This window comes from Myodes glareolus, chromosome 16 (genome assembly GCF_982192425.1).
Source record: "Myodes glareolus chromosome 16, mMyoGla1.1, whole genome shotgun sequence".
NCBI lineage: Eukaryota > Metazoa > Chordata > Mammalia > Rodentia > Cricetidae > Myodes > Myodes glareolus.
In genome coordinates this window covers 12,042,797-12,060,519 of record NC_142041.1, presented here as the reverse complement: position 1 = coordinate 12,060,519, position 17,723 = coordinate 12,042,797, and the positions used below count along the sequence as shown (strand labels likewise).

The following is a 17,723-nucleotide window of genomic DNA, read 5'->3' as shown; positions in this document are numbered from 1 at the left end:
TTTTCATTCTTCTGCGGGTCACAGGAACATTTTTTCTGTAAGAGTATTTCATCTGCAGTATTTATGAGCATGTTCTTTGAAAGTGAGGTCAGTGTTTTTTTTCTAGCTATTGCATTATATAACCATAACATAAAAGTCTACTCATACTAACATTTAAGGGAAACAAAGAAGCCTTATTTCTGTTTCTGTCCCTCCCTCCCTTACAAAGTATTTCTCCTAGGTACTTTCTGTTCACTTTGAAGTATGACAATGCTTGCTACTACCACCATGCACATTTTAGGGAACTGAGAAGCCTTTCACATAGGGAGTTTACTGTCTGGCTGTCTCTTCCTTTCTCATTACTTTTCAGAAACTTTGCTATGCTATTTCTTGGCATCTATCGCTTTTAGTTATTTACTTATTAGGCTCCTTCATTATCTTCAGCCTGCGTGCTTCTGCTTGTTGTTAGATAAAAGAAATTAGAAACCATCATTTCTTCAAATAAATTTTCAACCCTGCTCTTTCCCAGGGTCCTCTCCAACTCCAGGGGTGGTAGATGTTTTGCAATAGCTCTGAGTCCTTTAGGCTTTGGTCAATTCAATTTTGTTACTTAGCTTCTCCGGGTTTGTGGACTGTGGACTCCTTAGCCTTTGCTTTACAGTCAGTCTTCCTTTAAGGAAACAACTGGCCAAAACTGAAGACTGACAAATGATGGAGCTGGGCTTTCTTTTTTTTTAATTTAAAAATTTTTAATTTTACATACTAGTCCCAGTTCACCCTCCTTTCCCTTCTCCCAGGCCCCAATTCCCCTATCCCACCCCCCTTCACTCCTCAGAGGAGGTAAGGCCTCCCTTGAGGAGTCACAAAGTCTGGCCTACCAAGTTGCAGCAGGACCAAGCTCCTCCCTTGTGTATCAAGACTGAGTAAGGTATCCCATAAATGGTGGAGCTAGGCTTTTGACTCATGCTTGGCAAGTCTCAGAGCGTTCCTTATTTCCACAGCATGTTATTACCATGCTTGCTGTGCACTGTGACCTTTGTTTTATTTACTTCAGTATATTGCATGCATCCTCGGGGCACACATGGTTTGATAGAGAATGAAGAACACAATAAGGGATCTGTCTGTTCCACAAAAGGACAATAGTACCCAAAATCATACTTTTATTATTATTCATTTCTGCCTTGAAAATTGGAACATCATCTGACCTATCAGCTGAACTGTGTGAGAAACCACCGTGTCGCCACAGCAGGACTTCACACCCAAGTCCTTAGATAGCTGATTTTCATCTTCCTTCAATGGAATTGGCAGCTTTTTGCCTTATATTGATTAACCAATGAAATGAAGCATTTGGCAGTTTTCTCTGACAAGGAGATTAGATGGTAATTCGCTGAGGGAAAAATGAAAAAGGACAATAGCTTTTAAAGAAAAATGACTCTCATTGGGGCCAGTGAAACTGTCGATCCAGAAATCTATCAATAACAAGAAAGGACGGAGTGGAACAAGCCTAATCCTTATTGGAGCGGATGTATTCTTGTGGCATCATCTATTAATCCTGCTACTTCCTCTAGTAGAACTTCCTTAAAGGACAATGCCTTATATCAGAAGATTTAAGTGTCTTATATTGTGTCTTGTGTCATTAAGAACGTGTTCATCAAAAGTAGGACAAAGTCTAAATATTGGAAAAAATTATATTCAAATAAGATCTACTTTGCCTCAACATGATGTATAGATATTTATTCTAATTACATGTTTATAAAACAGAATTGACTTTACTTTAGCCTCTTATACCCTCAAAGATTTCCCTAGCCAGTCAAGGCCAGTGTGTGCTACCTACCACATATCACCCCGTCTAACGCAGAGACAAGAAATAAGTAACTCTTGGTCCACAGCAAGTCTCTCCTAAAAAGTACAGTGGTCTGTTTGCAGCCGTCAGGGACATACTTCTTAAAAGATGAGTTCCTTGTTGCATGAAAGCCTAAAATTAAACTGGAAAGCATAACTGTCAAAAGCTTAAGAAATATTATTAGGTGATAACACTGTGCAAATCGATGGTGTCGGGAATACAAATCAAGACATCATGCATTGTAAGTTAGAACAGGCTAAACACTCCGGGTCTTTGAGGCCCAGAGCACCAGCTTTGTTTGGTTATATTTCAAGATGTGAACATCTGTCCTAGGAAATTCTGTGGAAAAAAATGGTTTTATTTTTCTTAACGGGCACAGCCTCTATTGTATAGATAAATGTGTGTGTGTGTATGTGTGTGTGTGTATGTGTGTGTGTGTGTGTGTGTGTGTGTGCTCATCCCTAAGCAGGAAAGAGAGGAGTAGACAGGAGACAGTCCCCTTTGGAATGGTGTTCCCAGTGAAATGCCAGCAGCTTAATTCTTTGTCACATTCCTCCCAGGAACAGCTGTGTTCTGGGCACAGCTCAGTAGACATGGTCTCAGGGACATGTCTGCAGCCAGAGGAGTTTTAAGGGTCCTCGTTTTACTCTTGCTGTTTTTCACGTTAACTAGAAGTCTGGCCTTTAGAGATTGAGCAAGACGAAGCTACCAAGCTTTCCCCATGTTAATAACAGTTCACACTTAGGTGAGGCAAGATTAGGAAAAGAAAGGCTTTATGTAAATTACGCATGGGAAAATCAAGTCTCACAGTTGTGATTTGAAGTGTCTATAGGAACATTTTCTCAGCCAGTGTTATTACAGTGGCATCTTAGATAGCAAGCCCACCCTTCCTGTAAAGGTCACAGAATATTTGAATTTTCTCACTATTCCCCTAAATAACAAATGTTAGTTTTAGAATATTAAGTCAACCTTTCTGGCTGTTTATTTTACACATAATTACTTTGTTTACAATATATTTGTTTCTGGAAGTTATTTCGAATAAGCCCGATTAAATATAAGACAAGTTTAAGAAGCATGTACAGGGCCTAAATTACTGACTGATAAAAATAGAATGTCTTGGGGCTGGAGAGACAGCCCAATGGCTAAAAAACACTGGCTGCTCTAGAAGAGGGCTTAGATTCTGTTCTAGGACCCACACAGCAGCTGACAACCGACTCTAATAGCAGGTTCCAGAGGACCTGGACCCTCTCTGGCATCCTTGAGCACCAGGCATGCTCAAGATGCACATACAAATATCAGGCAAAGAGACGGAACACAAACAAAAAGAAATGTCTTTTTTTTTTTTAAAGAGGATGGCATTTAGATAAATCATAAATACGATTCTTAGACATTGTAAAAATAAAATGCATCTGAAAAGTCTGTTCTGGGGATTCTGAGAATTGTGTGCAACAGCTCCTGTTGACAACATTAATACCTATGCATGAATGTATGGAAATTATAAATCTATGTCTTATCTGATGCAGTTCTAAAGGTTTTCACCCTTGTTTTCTTTAGTATTTATAGTGACAATAATCTGTAAGTGTTGTTTCCTTTGGGAGTACAAATGAACACCGAAAGCCATCGCTTTGTTCTCTAATCCAGAAAGCCTCCCGCCCTCAACAAAGTCACTGCTTTCTCACACAGCACCCTGGGCTCACTCGCTGTCCTCAGGTAATCGCATTAGGAACTGCTGTGGCGTTCACTGTCAGATGTCTAAAACGATTGCTGGAGCATCCTGGGCATCCACATCTTTTTAAAAGAGCTAAGGCACAGTTATGAAAGAGCATTTTTCTTTTATGAAGTCAAAGTATTAAAAAGAGAAATTGGTGCTTGCATATCTCTATAAGTTATAGAGTGAATGCCTAATAATTTTGTGAAAGAATAGATTAACGTGCTAATTAACTCAAACATGTTACAGTTTAGAGTCTTTAAAGTTGTCTGTGGATGCAAAGAGAAATTATTGAGATTTCCAGATATTTTTTTCTTGTTTTAATAGCAAACTTTTTGTTTTTCATTTATGTTTTGAGCTCAAGGTATAATGACAAAAGTCTTGGCTGAGTAATAAAGTCTTTGAATAAAAAAATGCATAGATACACCTATATGTATTTGTATAACCTGTGTGAATACACATTTAAAGAAGCCTTGAAGATGTTAGATCAGAATGTAAAATGTCCTTCATAGGCTTGTGGATTTAAGCACTTCATCCCTGGCTGATGGCACTATCTTGGGAAGCTGGGGAAGGTTTGGAAGGTAGGGGGAAGTAGATAAGGAAACCCTTCTTCCAGACCTAGGTGCTCTGCCTCTTGAACATGGCCATGCAAGCAGGAAATAAAATGTAGGTAAGTTCAACATAGCTGCAGGGAGAAGAAAATGGTAGTAGTGGCTGCAATGGGTGAGTAAAAGAACCAAGTAGAAATGATCCAGAAGAGCTAGTGGGTAATGTTAGTCCCTGTCCTGTATGTAGGGTTTCCCCTCACCAGCAACAGAGAGGATGAGTTAATTTCACCAGTAGGCTTGAAAGTAAATAGGTGTTATGGTTTGAATGAGAATGGCCCCATTATTATCCCATAGATTTGAATACTTGTCACCAGGGAGTGGCATTATTTTAAAGGATTAGGAGGTGTGGCCTTGTTGGAGGAAGTTTGTTACTGGGCGGGGGGGGGGGGGGGGGGGGGGGGGGGGTGGTGCGGGAGAATTATCTGTATTCTGTCAATCATGTATTTTAATAAAACGCTGATTGGCCATGCAGGAAGTATAGGTGGGTCAACCAGACAGGAAGTAGAGGCAGAGTAATGAGAATAGGATAAGGCTAGGGAGGAGAGAAGTTCCTCAGCCACTCCTACGCAGATCACTGAAGAGACAGCATGTAACTTGCCCAGCTGAGAAAGGTACGGAGCCATTATGGCTAACATAGATGAGAATAATGGGTTAATATAAGTTATAAGAGTTAACAAGAAGCCTGACCTAATGGGCCAATCAGTTTATAACCTTATGGAGTCCTGTGTGTAATTTCTCTTTGGGATTTGCCGGCTGTTGGGGTACCGGGCGGGACGGAAACCCCAACAAGCCGGCCCTCATGCTACAAATGGCGCCAACGTGTGGACAACTGTATCCACATAAAGCCTGAGACAGTTTGGGAAGTAATTCTAGAACAAAATGACAGCATTGCACGTGGTTTCTTGGTAGCAGCAATTTCTCGCATCGGCTCTGCTTGCTAGAGGCAAGCAAGGCTCTCATCTAAGAGGCTTCCTGACTCGGCTTTAGCTGCAAAACCTTGCAGCTCTTTTAGGAGGTCCTGCCACGAAACACTTAAACGGTGTTGGTGAAAAGCTGAATGCATGCTTCTCAGGGTTTTAGCCGTAACAGGAAAAAAGCTGTGCTGTTTTAAAATGCCGGTTTTCTGGGCTGTCCTGCCAGGGCAAACCTTGACTCTTTTAGGCAGGCAGTCCGACTGAGTGTGGTCTATGAGCAGAATGTTGCAGTTTGCTTGCTGGCAAGGACCTTGAAACGCCATAGAGTTGTGGCAGTGAACACAGCTCTGGCTGGTACCTCAGCCATGATGCTGGAAAGCTAAATAACGGGCTGGGTCTAACCGTCAAAGCCATGGTTTTAGACTCATGTGGTCAGAAAAAAGAGAGAGAGATACAGTAAAGAGAGGTTCAAAGACGAAGAAAACCTCTAAATGGTTTACTAAGTGTTAAAAATATATGCAGGCTAAAGGTTAAAGTTCTTAGGGTAAAAGAAGAAGAAAGAAAGTAGTTGGGTGTGGTGGTACACACCTTTAATCCCAACACAAGGGAGGCAGAGGTAGATTGACCTCTGTGACCTCTAGGTGTGGTAGTACACGCCTTTAATCCCAATGCCTGGGAGGCAGAGACAGATCTCTGTGAGTTTAAGGTATGGCAGCACATGCCTTTAATCCCAGCACTTGGGAGGCAGAGACAAGTGGATCTCTGTGAGTTCAAGGACAGCCTGGTCTACAGAGTTATTCCAGGACAAAGATATACAGAGAACCAGTCTCAAAAAGTTAGAGTAAAAATATAAGAAATAGAGGTTAAAATAAAGCCGCATAAAGATGGAAAATAAACAGAGAATCTTGATACTGTATGCTATTATTCTCTCTTTGAATTGTTTGAATGCTGAGGAAGGAGCAACAGCTGCTAAAGGACTGTTGTTTATAAATACTGCTGAACTAACCCAAGATAGGTATTTTGAAAATACCTTGGTTTCAAAACTGAAGTCAAAAAGTATGTTACTTTGGAGAAGAGATTTTGCTTTTGTTTCCACAGAAAATGAGAGGTTGTGGATTCATTCTGAGTTAAGAAAAATCCAGTATGAACAAGGAAGGCCACCTGAGAAATCTCCGACAGGAACAGATGGCCCAGATGTCTGAATTCTACATCCAGAACAGATTCAAGACTGCCGCCTGAGATGATTGAGACTCACAGGATACTCCAGTCATGACTTGATTATAACTCTAAGTTTTCTTTAGGTCCCCATAAGACTGTCAGCGTCCCCAACCAGCAGGAAGTAGCCTGAAATACTACGCCCACATTCCCAACAAATGGACTATGGGTATTTTCCTTTGTATAAAAAAAAAAAGAGGGAAATGGTGCGGGAGAATTATCTGTATTCTGTCAATCATGTATTTTAATAAAACGCTGATTGGCCATGCAGGAAGTATAGGTGGGTCAACCAGACAGGAAGTAGAGGCAGAGTAATGAGAATAGGATAAGGCTAGGGAGGAGAGAAGTTCCTCAGCCACTCCTACGCAGATCACTGAAGAGACAGCATGTAACTTGCCCAGCTGAGAAAGGTACGGAGCCATTATGGCTAACATAGATGAGAATAATGGGTTAATATAAGTTATAAGAGTTAACAAGAAGCCTGACCTAATGGGCCAATCAGTTTATAACCTTATGGAGTCCTGTGTGTAATTTCTCTTTGGGATTTGCCGGCTGTTGGGGTACCGGGCGGGACGGAAACCCCAACAAGCCGGCCCTCATGCTACAGGGGGGGGGGGGGGGAGGGTTGAGCTTTAAGGTTTCAAAAGCCCAAGCCTGGCCCAGTGGTTCTTTCTCTCTTCCTGCTACCTGTGGATCTGGGTGTAGAATTCTGAGGCACTTATTCAGGATGCCTTAACCAGTGTCTGTGTGCATGCTGCTGTTACCCACTATGATGATAATAGACTAAATTGTAAGCAAGCTTCCAACTAAATGATTCCCATTATAAGAGTTGCCTAGGTCATGGTGTCCCTTCACTGCAAAAAATAAGGTGCTGATGTGGGACAATGGTTTTACCCTATAAAGATTTATTTCTTGTACTTGTTTATTAAAATGCTAATTGGCCAGTAGCCAGGCAGGAAGTAGAGGTGGGGCAATGAAAGCAGGAGAGGAAGAGGAAAGATTCAGTCTGCAGTCGTCACCCAGATGTAGAGGACACGGATGATAATGCCTCACTGAAGAAAGGTACCAAGTCATGTGGCTAACACAGACAAGAATTATGGGTTAAAATGTAAGAATTAATTAATAAGAAGCCTGAGCTAATAGGCCAGTCAGTTTATGAATAATGTAGGCCTCTTGTGTGTTTCATTGGGACTGAATGACTGTGGGACCAGGGGACAGAAACCTCTGTCAACAAGGCAATACTAAGGCAAGAAGGTGAGTTGTCAGCAGTCTCACACTATAGGAAGGAGAGCTGAAAAGATTTCAGACACAGAAAATAAGGTAAGATATATACATTCAATGCCGAAAAGAGGAGAGTGAGAGCAGAGAAAGAGAGATGGGTGGCAATTCACAAAACATTTCACAATGTGGATTCACAGGTAGCTATAGATCAAAATACAGATGGCCTTCTATCCTTTCTGCAGTTAAATTCTTGCAAAACGTGAGAATTTCAACCCAGGAAATTGAGATCGATACAGTAAAGAACAACTTCTCCAGGCAATGGTTCTATTTCGTGAGCCTCAATGCCCACATAATAAGCATGACTACGTTGTGGCTCAGGTCTAAAGAGTCCACCCTGACCCTGTTCCACAGGAAGTTGTAGTGGTAGAGACAGGCTGTTATGTATTTACCCAGATGCATAGATCCCACACCACAGACAGCCTTACCGGGAACAATAGCCTCTGTGTGATTATGATGTGTCAACACTTGTCCGTTAAGTGTAACAAGTGGACCATTCTGCTGTGGGAGGCTGCAGGAAGAGGATCTCAGGGAACAGGAACAGGTGGGAAGTAGAATAGCTGCGTGTCTTCCTTTGAGTTTTGCTGTAAACATAAAACTCCTTTTTAAAACAGTTTATTTTGAAGCATTTTATAACTAAAATAACATATTTTATTTGGGGGGTGATTCCAGAGACACCCCAGGAATACATTCATGAGTCCATAGTCAGTGGCACATTTAAGGCTCCAAAGTTTTTGTTCGCACACACACAGAGAAGGCAGCCATGGCAACCAGGTATCCAATATGGCCAAATCTGTTTACTCTGACTTTCGCCATTGTGTCTCAGGAGTGGGGCATGCATGCATGAGAAGATGTGGCTGTCTCTGGAACAGACAGAGAGCTGCCATTAGGTTCTTGAAATGACTGTTTCATACAACTACTTCAACTTTAAAATGAGTGTTTTCTTTACAAGGAGGATATGAGCCAGGCCTAATTAAAAATTTTTCTCTTCAATGCAGGTGAAGTTATCACAGTTTGATTGCCTCAGTCAGGCAAAGACTCGCTGAGCACAACAGATTGAGATAAAGAATCCAGTTGAGTCTGCCATGAGTTTCTGGTCAAACCTAGTCAGACCATCTGAGAAGCCATGTCCTTAGTTTCCTTGTCTGTCCAAGAGAGAGCAGTCTGGTGACATATCCTGGGCCTGGGATGTCAGGGTTCTCACCGCCTTTGTGACGACCAGAGGCACCCCATCTAAAGCACTCCCCTGAAAATATTTATGCAGGGATCCTTTCCGCTAGACTTTATTTTAAATAAAACTATAGTCATTTCTATGAATATACAACCAATATTATAAATCTTAAATCAATAATAATTGGAAGTAAATATTTCTCTCTTAAAAAAAATCAGTGTAAGTATATTGTAGGCAGGTTACTTTCCTTGACAAGTGTTTTGACATAAGATCTGATTCCTCATTATGAAAAACAGGGATTATGAATGTTGGATGTGTGCTAAGGGTGCTGTAGTATGATGGAATCCTGCTTTCTTACGAGACACACAGAGCTTTCCCCACCAATTCTGCAAGCTTACAGCAGTGTTTCACAAGGCATGCTTTGGGGAGCAGGCAGTGAGAAGTCACTGTAGCATGCCCACTTCTAATGTCCTGCTGCCAGTCTGTGGCTCGAGCTCATGCGACAAAAGCAAGAGAATGACATGTTCTCTGAGGGCAGTCAGTGCCCTTGGCACCACTCCAGGGCAGCGTGATGTTGTTTCTGAGCCAAACAATTGCAGGGAATGGTGAACAGGAGAACAGAGATGCGTACCTTTGCAGACGGTGGTAGGTTTAGTTTTACAAATCAAAAGAAGGAAGGATTCTTACAACAGTGTTGAGTGGCTCTAAGTGGTGCACAGAGATGGTCGGTGGCTGAGCTCACAGACATAATGTGCTGGTCTCTCACTTATGAGAAAAGCTACTGTCTTACTTCACACTCCATTAGCCTGGCTAAGATGAGCCATGAGAGCAGTTTCCCAAACTAAATGGGAAGAAGTTCCTGTATTCCAACCCTCCCCTCCATTTACAAACATAATCTATCGGCTACTCAGTCTAGCAGAATTCCTTTTCCTTCAGTTCTAGGCCCACTGCAGGGGGGCAGGAGGAGCCCAGCTCCCCCAGGCAGATGCAGTGCTCACCAGAACCCCATTAGAGATGTCCTGCACTTTGAGGAGGATGCTGTTGTCTGCTTGGGACATCCATACAGATCAGTACATTGACCTTCTTCATCAGGGATCATCTTAAGAAACTCTTAATCTTTAATCTCTAAAGTTTGTGTGTGTGTGTGTGCATTGTGTGTGCACATGTGTGTGCAAGTGCTCTGTGCTATCTGCATGTGTGCATGTATGTATGTGTGCGTGTAAGTGTATGTACATGCATATGCATGCGTTGTGTGTGTCCATGTGTTATATGCTGTCTCCTTGTGTGTGTACATGTGTATGTGTGCATTGTGTGTGTACATGTGTGTGTTTGTGCTCTGTCCTGTCTGTATGTATGCGTGTAAGTGTATGTATGTGTGCATTGTGTGTACACATGTGTATGCATGTGCTATGTGCTGTGTGCGTGCATGTGTGTGTGTGTGTGTGTGTGTGTGTGTGTGTGTGTACAGTGACTGCAGTACCTGAAAAGACCAGGAAAGGATGTTGGATCCCCTGGAGTTGTAGTTTCAGAGTTACATGGGTGCTGAAAAATTAACTGGAGTTCTCTGCCTGATAAAAACACTTAGTTAACCACTGATCTCGCCAGTCCCATTGTATTATTTGCCTTCTTGTCGTTGAGAAAGGAAGGAGTCTCTGAAAAGCCATTGACAATGGCACTGGGACTTGTTTCCTCTGCATATACTGGATTTTGCGGATCCAGTCTGTCTGGATGCTCACCTTCCTGGACCTGGAGGGAGGGGGGAGGAACTTGAACTTCCCACTGGGCAGGAAACCCTGACTGCTCTTAGGGATGGAGAGGGAGGAGGAGAGGGAGTGGGGGGAGTGGGAGGGTGTTGGGAGGAGGGGCGGAAATGGAAACTTTTATAATTTAATAAAATTACTAAAAAAAAAAAAAAAAAAAAAAGAGAGAAAGGATCTTGGTGTGTAGGCCAAACTGCCCTGGGATTCTTAACTCCAGTGTCTCAGCCTCCTGATTGCTAGAATTACAGATAGGCCTGCTTTTTTAATTAACCTTATTTAAAACACAATATCTACAGTTTCAGGTAGAAATTCTATGAATATGGCAGAGGGGGATACATCATGAAGAGAGATTCTCCCACTATTACATGGAGATAAACATTAGAGCTGCTGGATTCCCTGGAAGGGAAACACTGATTTGGGTATTGATCAGGGCAAAAAAATTCAAGCTCTTACTTGGAATAACCAGTGGGCAGATGTGCAGGTTTTCACAAAAAACAAACTGCTGCACTCCTTAACTGCTCACTAAAGGGAACGTATTTTAGAATCATTGCTTTCAGTTTGCTGCTGGTTTATAGAACTACCGTGATTTCCCCTGTCTCTGTATTCTACTTGGATTAGGGTCTCTTTTGTCGTCTACAGTTGCTCTGAACTAATTTTCCTCCTGCCTCCACAAATCTAATGCTGGAATTACAGGTGGGCACCATGTCCACCAAGTGATCCTTTAAGAACTGAAAATCATTTTTCCATATTGTCATTCACAATTATTTTCTTTCTTAAATACTAAGACTTTGTTCTAATATATTTCAAGGTAATGAGTTACTAAATGAAAGTGAGTCATAAATAAATATGAGTCATAAATAAAATGATGGAAAAACATGATATGGGTAAAGTAACAGATAAATAACAAAAGGTCTGTTGGCTGCCAACAAGGGACAGTCCCTAGCGATACAGGAGAGAAGAACATACACGGCTTGGGTGGAGAGACCAGGTTAGCTTCTTCCTTATGCGAGAATTCTTAAAGAAGGTGAACCCAAAGAAAATCATATAGTTATCCTCCTGGATATTGGAAGTAGACAAGATTGCCAGGCAAAAGTTGGGTGCATGGGGCTGGGTGGGTGGGTGTAAGGGGAGATGGGTAGAGAGAAGGGAGAAGGGGAGGATTCGGGAGAGCTTGGGGGAATGGGATGGGTGGGATGAAGGAAGGGTGGATATGGGAGCAGGGAAGTAAATATCTTAATCAAGGGAGCCATTTTAGGGTTTGCAAGAGACTTGACTTTAGAGGGGTTCCCAGGTCCAAGGAGAGGTCCCCAGATTGTTACTTGGGCAGCAGAAGAGAGGGTGCCTGAACTGGCCTTGTCCCATAGCCACACTGATGAATATCTTGAATATCACCATAGAACCTTCATCTGGCGATGGATGGAGATAGAGACAGAGACCCACATTGGAGCACTGAACTGAGCTCCCAAGGTTCAAATGAGGAGCAGAAGGAGGAAGAACATGAGCAAGGAAGTCAGGACCACAAGGGGTGCGTCCACCCGCTGAGACAGTGGGACTGATCTAATGGGAGCTCACCAAGGTCAGCTGGACTGTGAGTGATGGAGCATGTGATCAAAATGGACACTCTGAATGTGGCTGTCAATGAGGGCTGACTGAGAAGTTAAGGACAATGACACTGGGTTTTTATTCTACTGCATGGACTGACTTTCTGGGAGCCTGGTTTGTTTGGATGCTCACCTTTATATACCTGGATAGAGGGGAGAGGACCTTGGACTTCCCACAGGGCAGGAACCCTGACAGCTCTTAGGACTACAGAGGGAAGGGTAGGTGGGGAGGGGGAGGGAAAAGAGAGGCAGGGAGGAGGTGGAAATTTCTAAGAAAAAAAGAAAGAAAGAAAGACAGACAGACAGACAGACAGAAAGAAAGAAAGAAAGAAAAAGAATTCTTAAAGAAACCAGCTGTTGTGACACCCATATGACCTGCCACTCATGAATAGAGTCTGTAAATTCTGAACTCTGTCTTGAATCTGGGAGGTCTTCTTTTGCCATTCCCAAGATGACAGAAGTGACCTTCTCTAACAAACTGGGAAAGAACCTTTTAGGTCTCTGATAGGCAGGAAATGGCAGACAGAGTTAGCTCTGATCTCCTGCCTTATTAGAATATCTATTCAGAGCAACCCAGACATCTGCATTGGGCTTTCCAAACACATTAAAGATGTTAAATCTATCTGCCACAACCAATACAGACTGTACTTATGAGTTGCAGGAGAGCTGAAGTCTCTTGGGAGCTCAAAGAACACAAGAAGCTATCTGGGAACGTGGAGAAAATGTTTAGCTTTCACAGTATATTTTCACTGAAAAGAAACACAAGCTACTAGGGACTAATGAGATGCCTTCCACAGTCTTCTATGTGAACCCAGGTCTGGTCCTTCATGTATTTGCATCATAGTGCAAATATTCACAGGTATAACACAGGACAGACCTCAGGCTATCAGAGGGATACAATGTGTCCTCTTAGCAATAGTAACTTGAAGTGAATTTTCTCTTTAGAGTTTATTAACTCATTTTCAAAGATCAGCAAACATCTCTCCCGTCTCATTGGTGTAATTTCAAAGGGACTTTTTAATCATCAAAGTGTCATCTTTTGACACGTGTAAATAATCTGCATAATTTCCAATTAGAATTGAATTTGTAATGTTTATGAATGTTTACAGAATAGAAGATATTAGCATCATCAGTCAACCTGTCAATCAAATTAGAAATGGTTCTTTCGTAGGTGGAAGTTTAGAGAGACGCCACCTTGAATGCAGAATAGTGATTATCAGAGGCTGGGAAAGATGGGGAACATAGAAGTCGGGTGGCGGGAATCAGAACACAACTCAGCAGTCAGTTCTCAAGTTCCACAGCATAGGATGAGACCCATGAAAGACACGCGTACATTTAACTGTGGTCCCAGAAGAGAGACAAAAGAGGACAGACTCCATGGACATGGATTTTTATAAGATTTTTAAAATTAAATTTGTACGTTGGGGTGTTGATAGATCCACACCGAATCATAAACCACGGAAGAAGAACATACTGAATCTCAGTTTGCGTTTTCAGAATCCCGTTGGCTTCAATTATTTTTTAGTGTTATCTCCAAATTCTCCAAATTAAGTAATTTCTGAGAGATAGAGGCAGGAAGGCCAGCGGCAACATCTTCTCAGTCTTTGGCCAAGGTTTGATGACAGGACCCTGGAGAGTCTCATGAAGTGTGGGGCCTCAAACAAAGAGGTGAGTGTGCTAACTCTAGACACTTTTCCTAGTCTTAAAAGGGAGTCAACCTTATGACCTCAGCTAAGGCTAACTGCCTCCAAAGGCCCTGTTTACAAATGTCATTGGCTTATGACTTTGGTGGTCAAGGGTCAACAAGAGATTGGAGGGCAAAGCACAAGATTATGAACAGCATCTGTACTGGGAACACAATGAAATGTAGGAATTTCTGTGATTTATTTTTATTATTAAAAATGATCACTGTAAGTAGATAGGTGGCAGAGATGTATTAGACTGGCTCTTACCTTTAGTAAGGAATACATTTAAATATTTAAATTCTCATAGCTCAATGTAATGCCTATAAATAATTATTTTGAATTGAAATCCCTGTGAAGACACACAACCCTCACCTGAAGCCGAGTAAAGTAGATAATCTCAATGCACTCCTGGTAGTCCCTCTGTTTCCTGAAAGAAGAAATGGGGGTAAAAAACCCATTTTATCCAGGTGAGAGTTAAATTAAATAGTCACTTCCAGACTAAATTACTGGTGGTAGGGGTTCCCAAAGCAGTAGCTGCTGTTGCTATGACACCTGAGTGCTGACTTTCAGACTGATAACTTGTAAGCATCTATGTAAAGATTCTCTCTCTCTCTCTCTCTCTCTCTCTCTCTCTCTCTCTCTCTCTCTGTGTGTGTGTGTGTGTGTGTGTCTGTGTGTCTGTGTGTCTGTGTGTCTGTGTGTCTGTGTGTGTGTGTTCAGATGTAAGCAGAAGCCAGAAGAGAGCATTTGATCTCCTGGACTTGGAGTTATATTAGGTGGTTGTAAGCAGCCTAATATCAGTGTTGGAACTAAACTCTAATCCTTTGCAAAGCAGCAAGAACTTTCGTCTTGTAAACTAGACCTTCAGTTTGAGTTATAGCACTTTTAACACTTCAAATTAAACATCTCACTTCGAATTTAAAAAGGAAGATTGTTTTGCCCTTCATCCCATCACTCAGAGGCAGGCAGATCTTTGTGAATTCAAGGCCAGCATGGTCTACAGCATGAATTCCACAACAGCCAGGGATACATGGAGAAAGTTTCTCGATTTTTTAAAAATTTGCTTGCATTTTGTGTGTATGTGTATTTTTTCTGAATGTACATCTATACACACGGAGGCCTGAAGAGGCTTAGATCCCCTAGAACAGGAGTTACAGGCAGTTGTGAGCTGTCACATGGGTATTGGGAATCAAACCCTGGTCCTCTGGAAGAGCGGCCAGTACTCTTAACTGCTGAGCCATGTCTCCAGCCCCTCTTTCTCATTTTAAACGGGAATGCTGGGAGTTATCTATGTTCTCAAGCCCAGTGATTTGACTGAAGTCAGACCATGTGTGATGGGTCATTGCATTTGGTTGGAAATAATTTCCCCAAACAAGGGGAAGGGCTTTAGCTAACAAGCGGTGTTTGCTCATCATAGGGCAAAGACAGGAGGAGCTTTCAGCAGAGGCTTCCAACAATGACAAATTTTTAGAGATGTACAGATCAGTTGTAGGTACACAGGTTCCCCATTTTTCCTGAGGTGCTATGCAGGGCTGTTCTGCTTCCTGGTTTCACTGCATCAGCTTGAGGGTGTGGCATAGAACTGCCCTCTCCTGTTATGTTAATATCACCTATGGCCCAAGGGTGTAGCTCAGAGAGAACTCTTCTGTCATGGTAATTCCACCTGCAAGCAAGGTTCTCGCTGCAGGCAAGGTTCCCGGGTCAGCTTTTCTCTGAGCCTGAGCACGCCCACCTGGCTTCCTCTTTTCTCGGTTCAGCTGCTCTCTGACCTTGGGTGCGGCCCCCTGACTTTTCTCTTTCCTTGATCCTGATGGGGGGCTGGTGTCCTTTTGCCCCACAGTATATATATCCGACTTATGCTTAATAAAGCGGCCATTTGCCACTGCTCCTTGGCAGATGAGCCAGGTCTCTTTGTGTATGTGTCGTCTCTGTTCAAACCCCTAGGACAATTGTTCGTTCTCGTGGGCTCGAGTCAGGAATGCGCGCGCCTGTTTCGAGGTTCGGGTATCCACAGAAAAGTGCGGAAGCTTACAGATGGCGTCCCCCGGTCGGCTTTGAACAAGGACTGAAGAACAGCGTTCTGCCGTCTGTGGATCTACCACGAGAAACCCAAAGAGGTAGGGGTTCCCCCACGATCCGGAATCTGGCCAGTGTTGTGATGTGCAGTTGTGCACGTGTGATAAGGGGGTATTGAATGAGTTTGATTTTTAGAAGTATGGGTGCCGAAAGGTCTGATCCAGAGCTGAAGGCCAGTGGGCAAATCAGCTGCTAAAATTTCGTAATGAGACTTGGTACCAGGATTAAGATGACACTGCGCAAGAGACTGTTTAGACTATTTTAGAACTCAGTCCCTGACTCTCACATGCAGGGAACTTTAATTTTTGCCAAAGAGAACAGGCTGGGCACGGCTAGCTCAGGGCTGGAATCTGTTCCCAAGGTTACAGGATCCAGGACCCAGCTTAAGCAAGCACGCTAGCAATAGCCGATGGCCATGTAACTGCGGGCCTCGGGCTGAGAAAATATTCAAAGGTGTGTCTAACAGTTCTATTAAGAGTTTCTGAGTAACTAAAGGCAAAAGAGCAAAAGAGAGAGAGTTTTGACAAAATAAGAGAGCACAGCAGCCTTGAGCCCCAAGCCGTAGATGGAGCTGGGTATTACCCACAGCTAATGAGCTACATGCTAGGCGGAATGTGATCCACCTGCGTGGAGGTCGACCGACCGTACAGGGTCTGTACACAGGACTCCGGCAGGCTGTGCAACTGTGGCTGGCAACTCTAGGAGTCCCAGGAAACTGGCGGCCAAGGCGCGGAACACCGCGGTGCCAAAAGGTGCCTGCCACAAGTGGGCGGGCTAAGGGCAGGTTTACATCGGAGGCTGTATGTGGTGTTATGCGAGGCTCGGAGCGACACCAACAGAGCAAAGGCTGCGCACGCCCATGACTAAGGCCGAGCCAGACACAAATGCCTTTAAGCTGACAGAGGCCACGAGCCTACAGTTTTCTGACAGGCAGTTGCTACCTTTGGGTTAGCTCAGAAAGCGTGCCATAGCTGGGGAGCTGCTTCAGCAGGTTGCCGCTTCAGCAGGTTGCCCATATCCTAGATAACAAAGGCAGACCTATAGCCTGGGGCAATGGCAAACAACGTTAAGGCTGCTAGGTCAAGGATTTTCCATCTCAATAGAAAGCTAAGAAATGGGTTAAATCTAGTCGTCAAAGCCAAGGGTCTTCATATTGCTTAGTAAATTAAAGACTTATGTAGTCAAAAAAGGAAAAATATACGGTAAAGAGAGATTCTAAGAGGAAGAAAACCTCAAACTGGTTTACAATGTGTTTAAAATATATGCAGGCTAAAAGTTAAAGTTCTTTAAGAAAGAGAGTAGTTGGGTGTGGTGGTACACAACTTTAATCACAATGCCTGGGAGGCAGAGACAGATCTCTGTGAGTTCAAGGTGTTGTAGCACACGCCTTTAATCCTAGCATTGGGGAAGTAGAGACTGTGGGACTCTATGAGTTCACGGACAGTCTGGTCTACAGAGTTATTCCAGGACAAGATGTTTTAGGAGCTTATCTACAAAGAATCATAACTTCCCTCAGCAATAAGCAAGCTGCTGTTTCTCCTCAACTTCATGCTCTATGGATTTTGTTCAACCTGGACACCCTCCGCCGAGACTCGTAGACGAGATCGGAAAGATGAGGATCGTGGACTGGGTCATCCTGTTGTGTGGCCAGGATGCATTGAGGATTAGATATAATTAAATAAGAGATACTTAAAATAATTAAGAGATAAGAGATAATTAAGAAATGGGGAATACCCCGGGTAAATCAGAGTTAAAGAGGTTGTTGTAAGAAACAGTTGTCTGGTTTTAAATCTAATGTTTTCCTTTCTAAGGAAAGGTTGCTTACACATTTTTAGAGGGCTCCAGGCTAGGAGCGGGAGAACTGGTTTTCTCAAATTTTTGGAAC

The 17,723-nt window shown here is 42.9% G+C and overlaps 1 long non-coding RNA gene across 1 annotated transcript; it reads left to right on the top strand.

Annotated features, from left to right (window-relative positions):
* The first annotated feature begins 5,109 nt into the window (after positions 1–5,109).
* On the top strand, positions 5,110–6,781 carry LOC148119529 (uncharacterized). Its single transcript, XR_015735083.1, has 2 exons — positions 5,110–5,758; positions 5,828–6,781. It is a non-coding gene; the product is annotated as an uncharacterized LOC148119529 (long non-coding RNA).
* Positions 6,782–17,723: the final 10,942 nt, after the last annotated feature.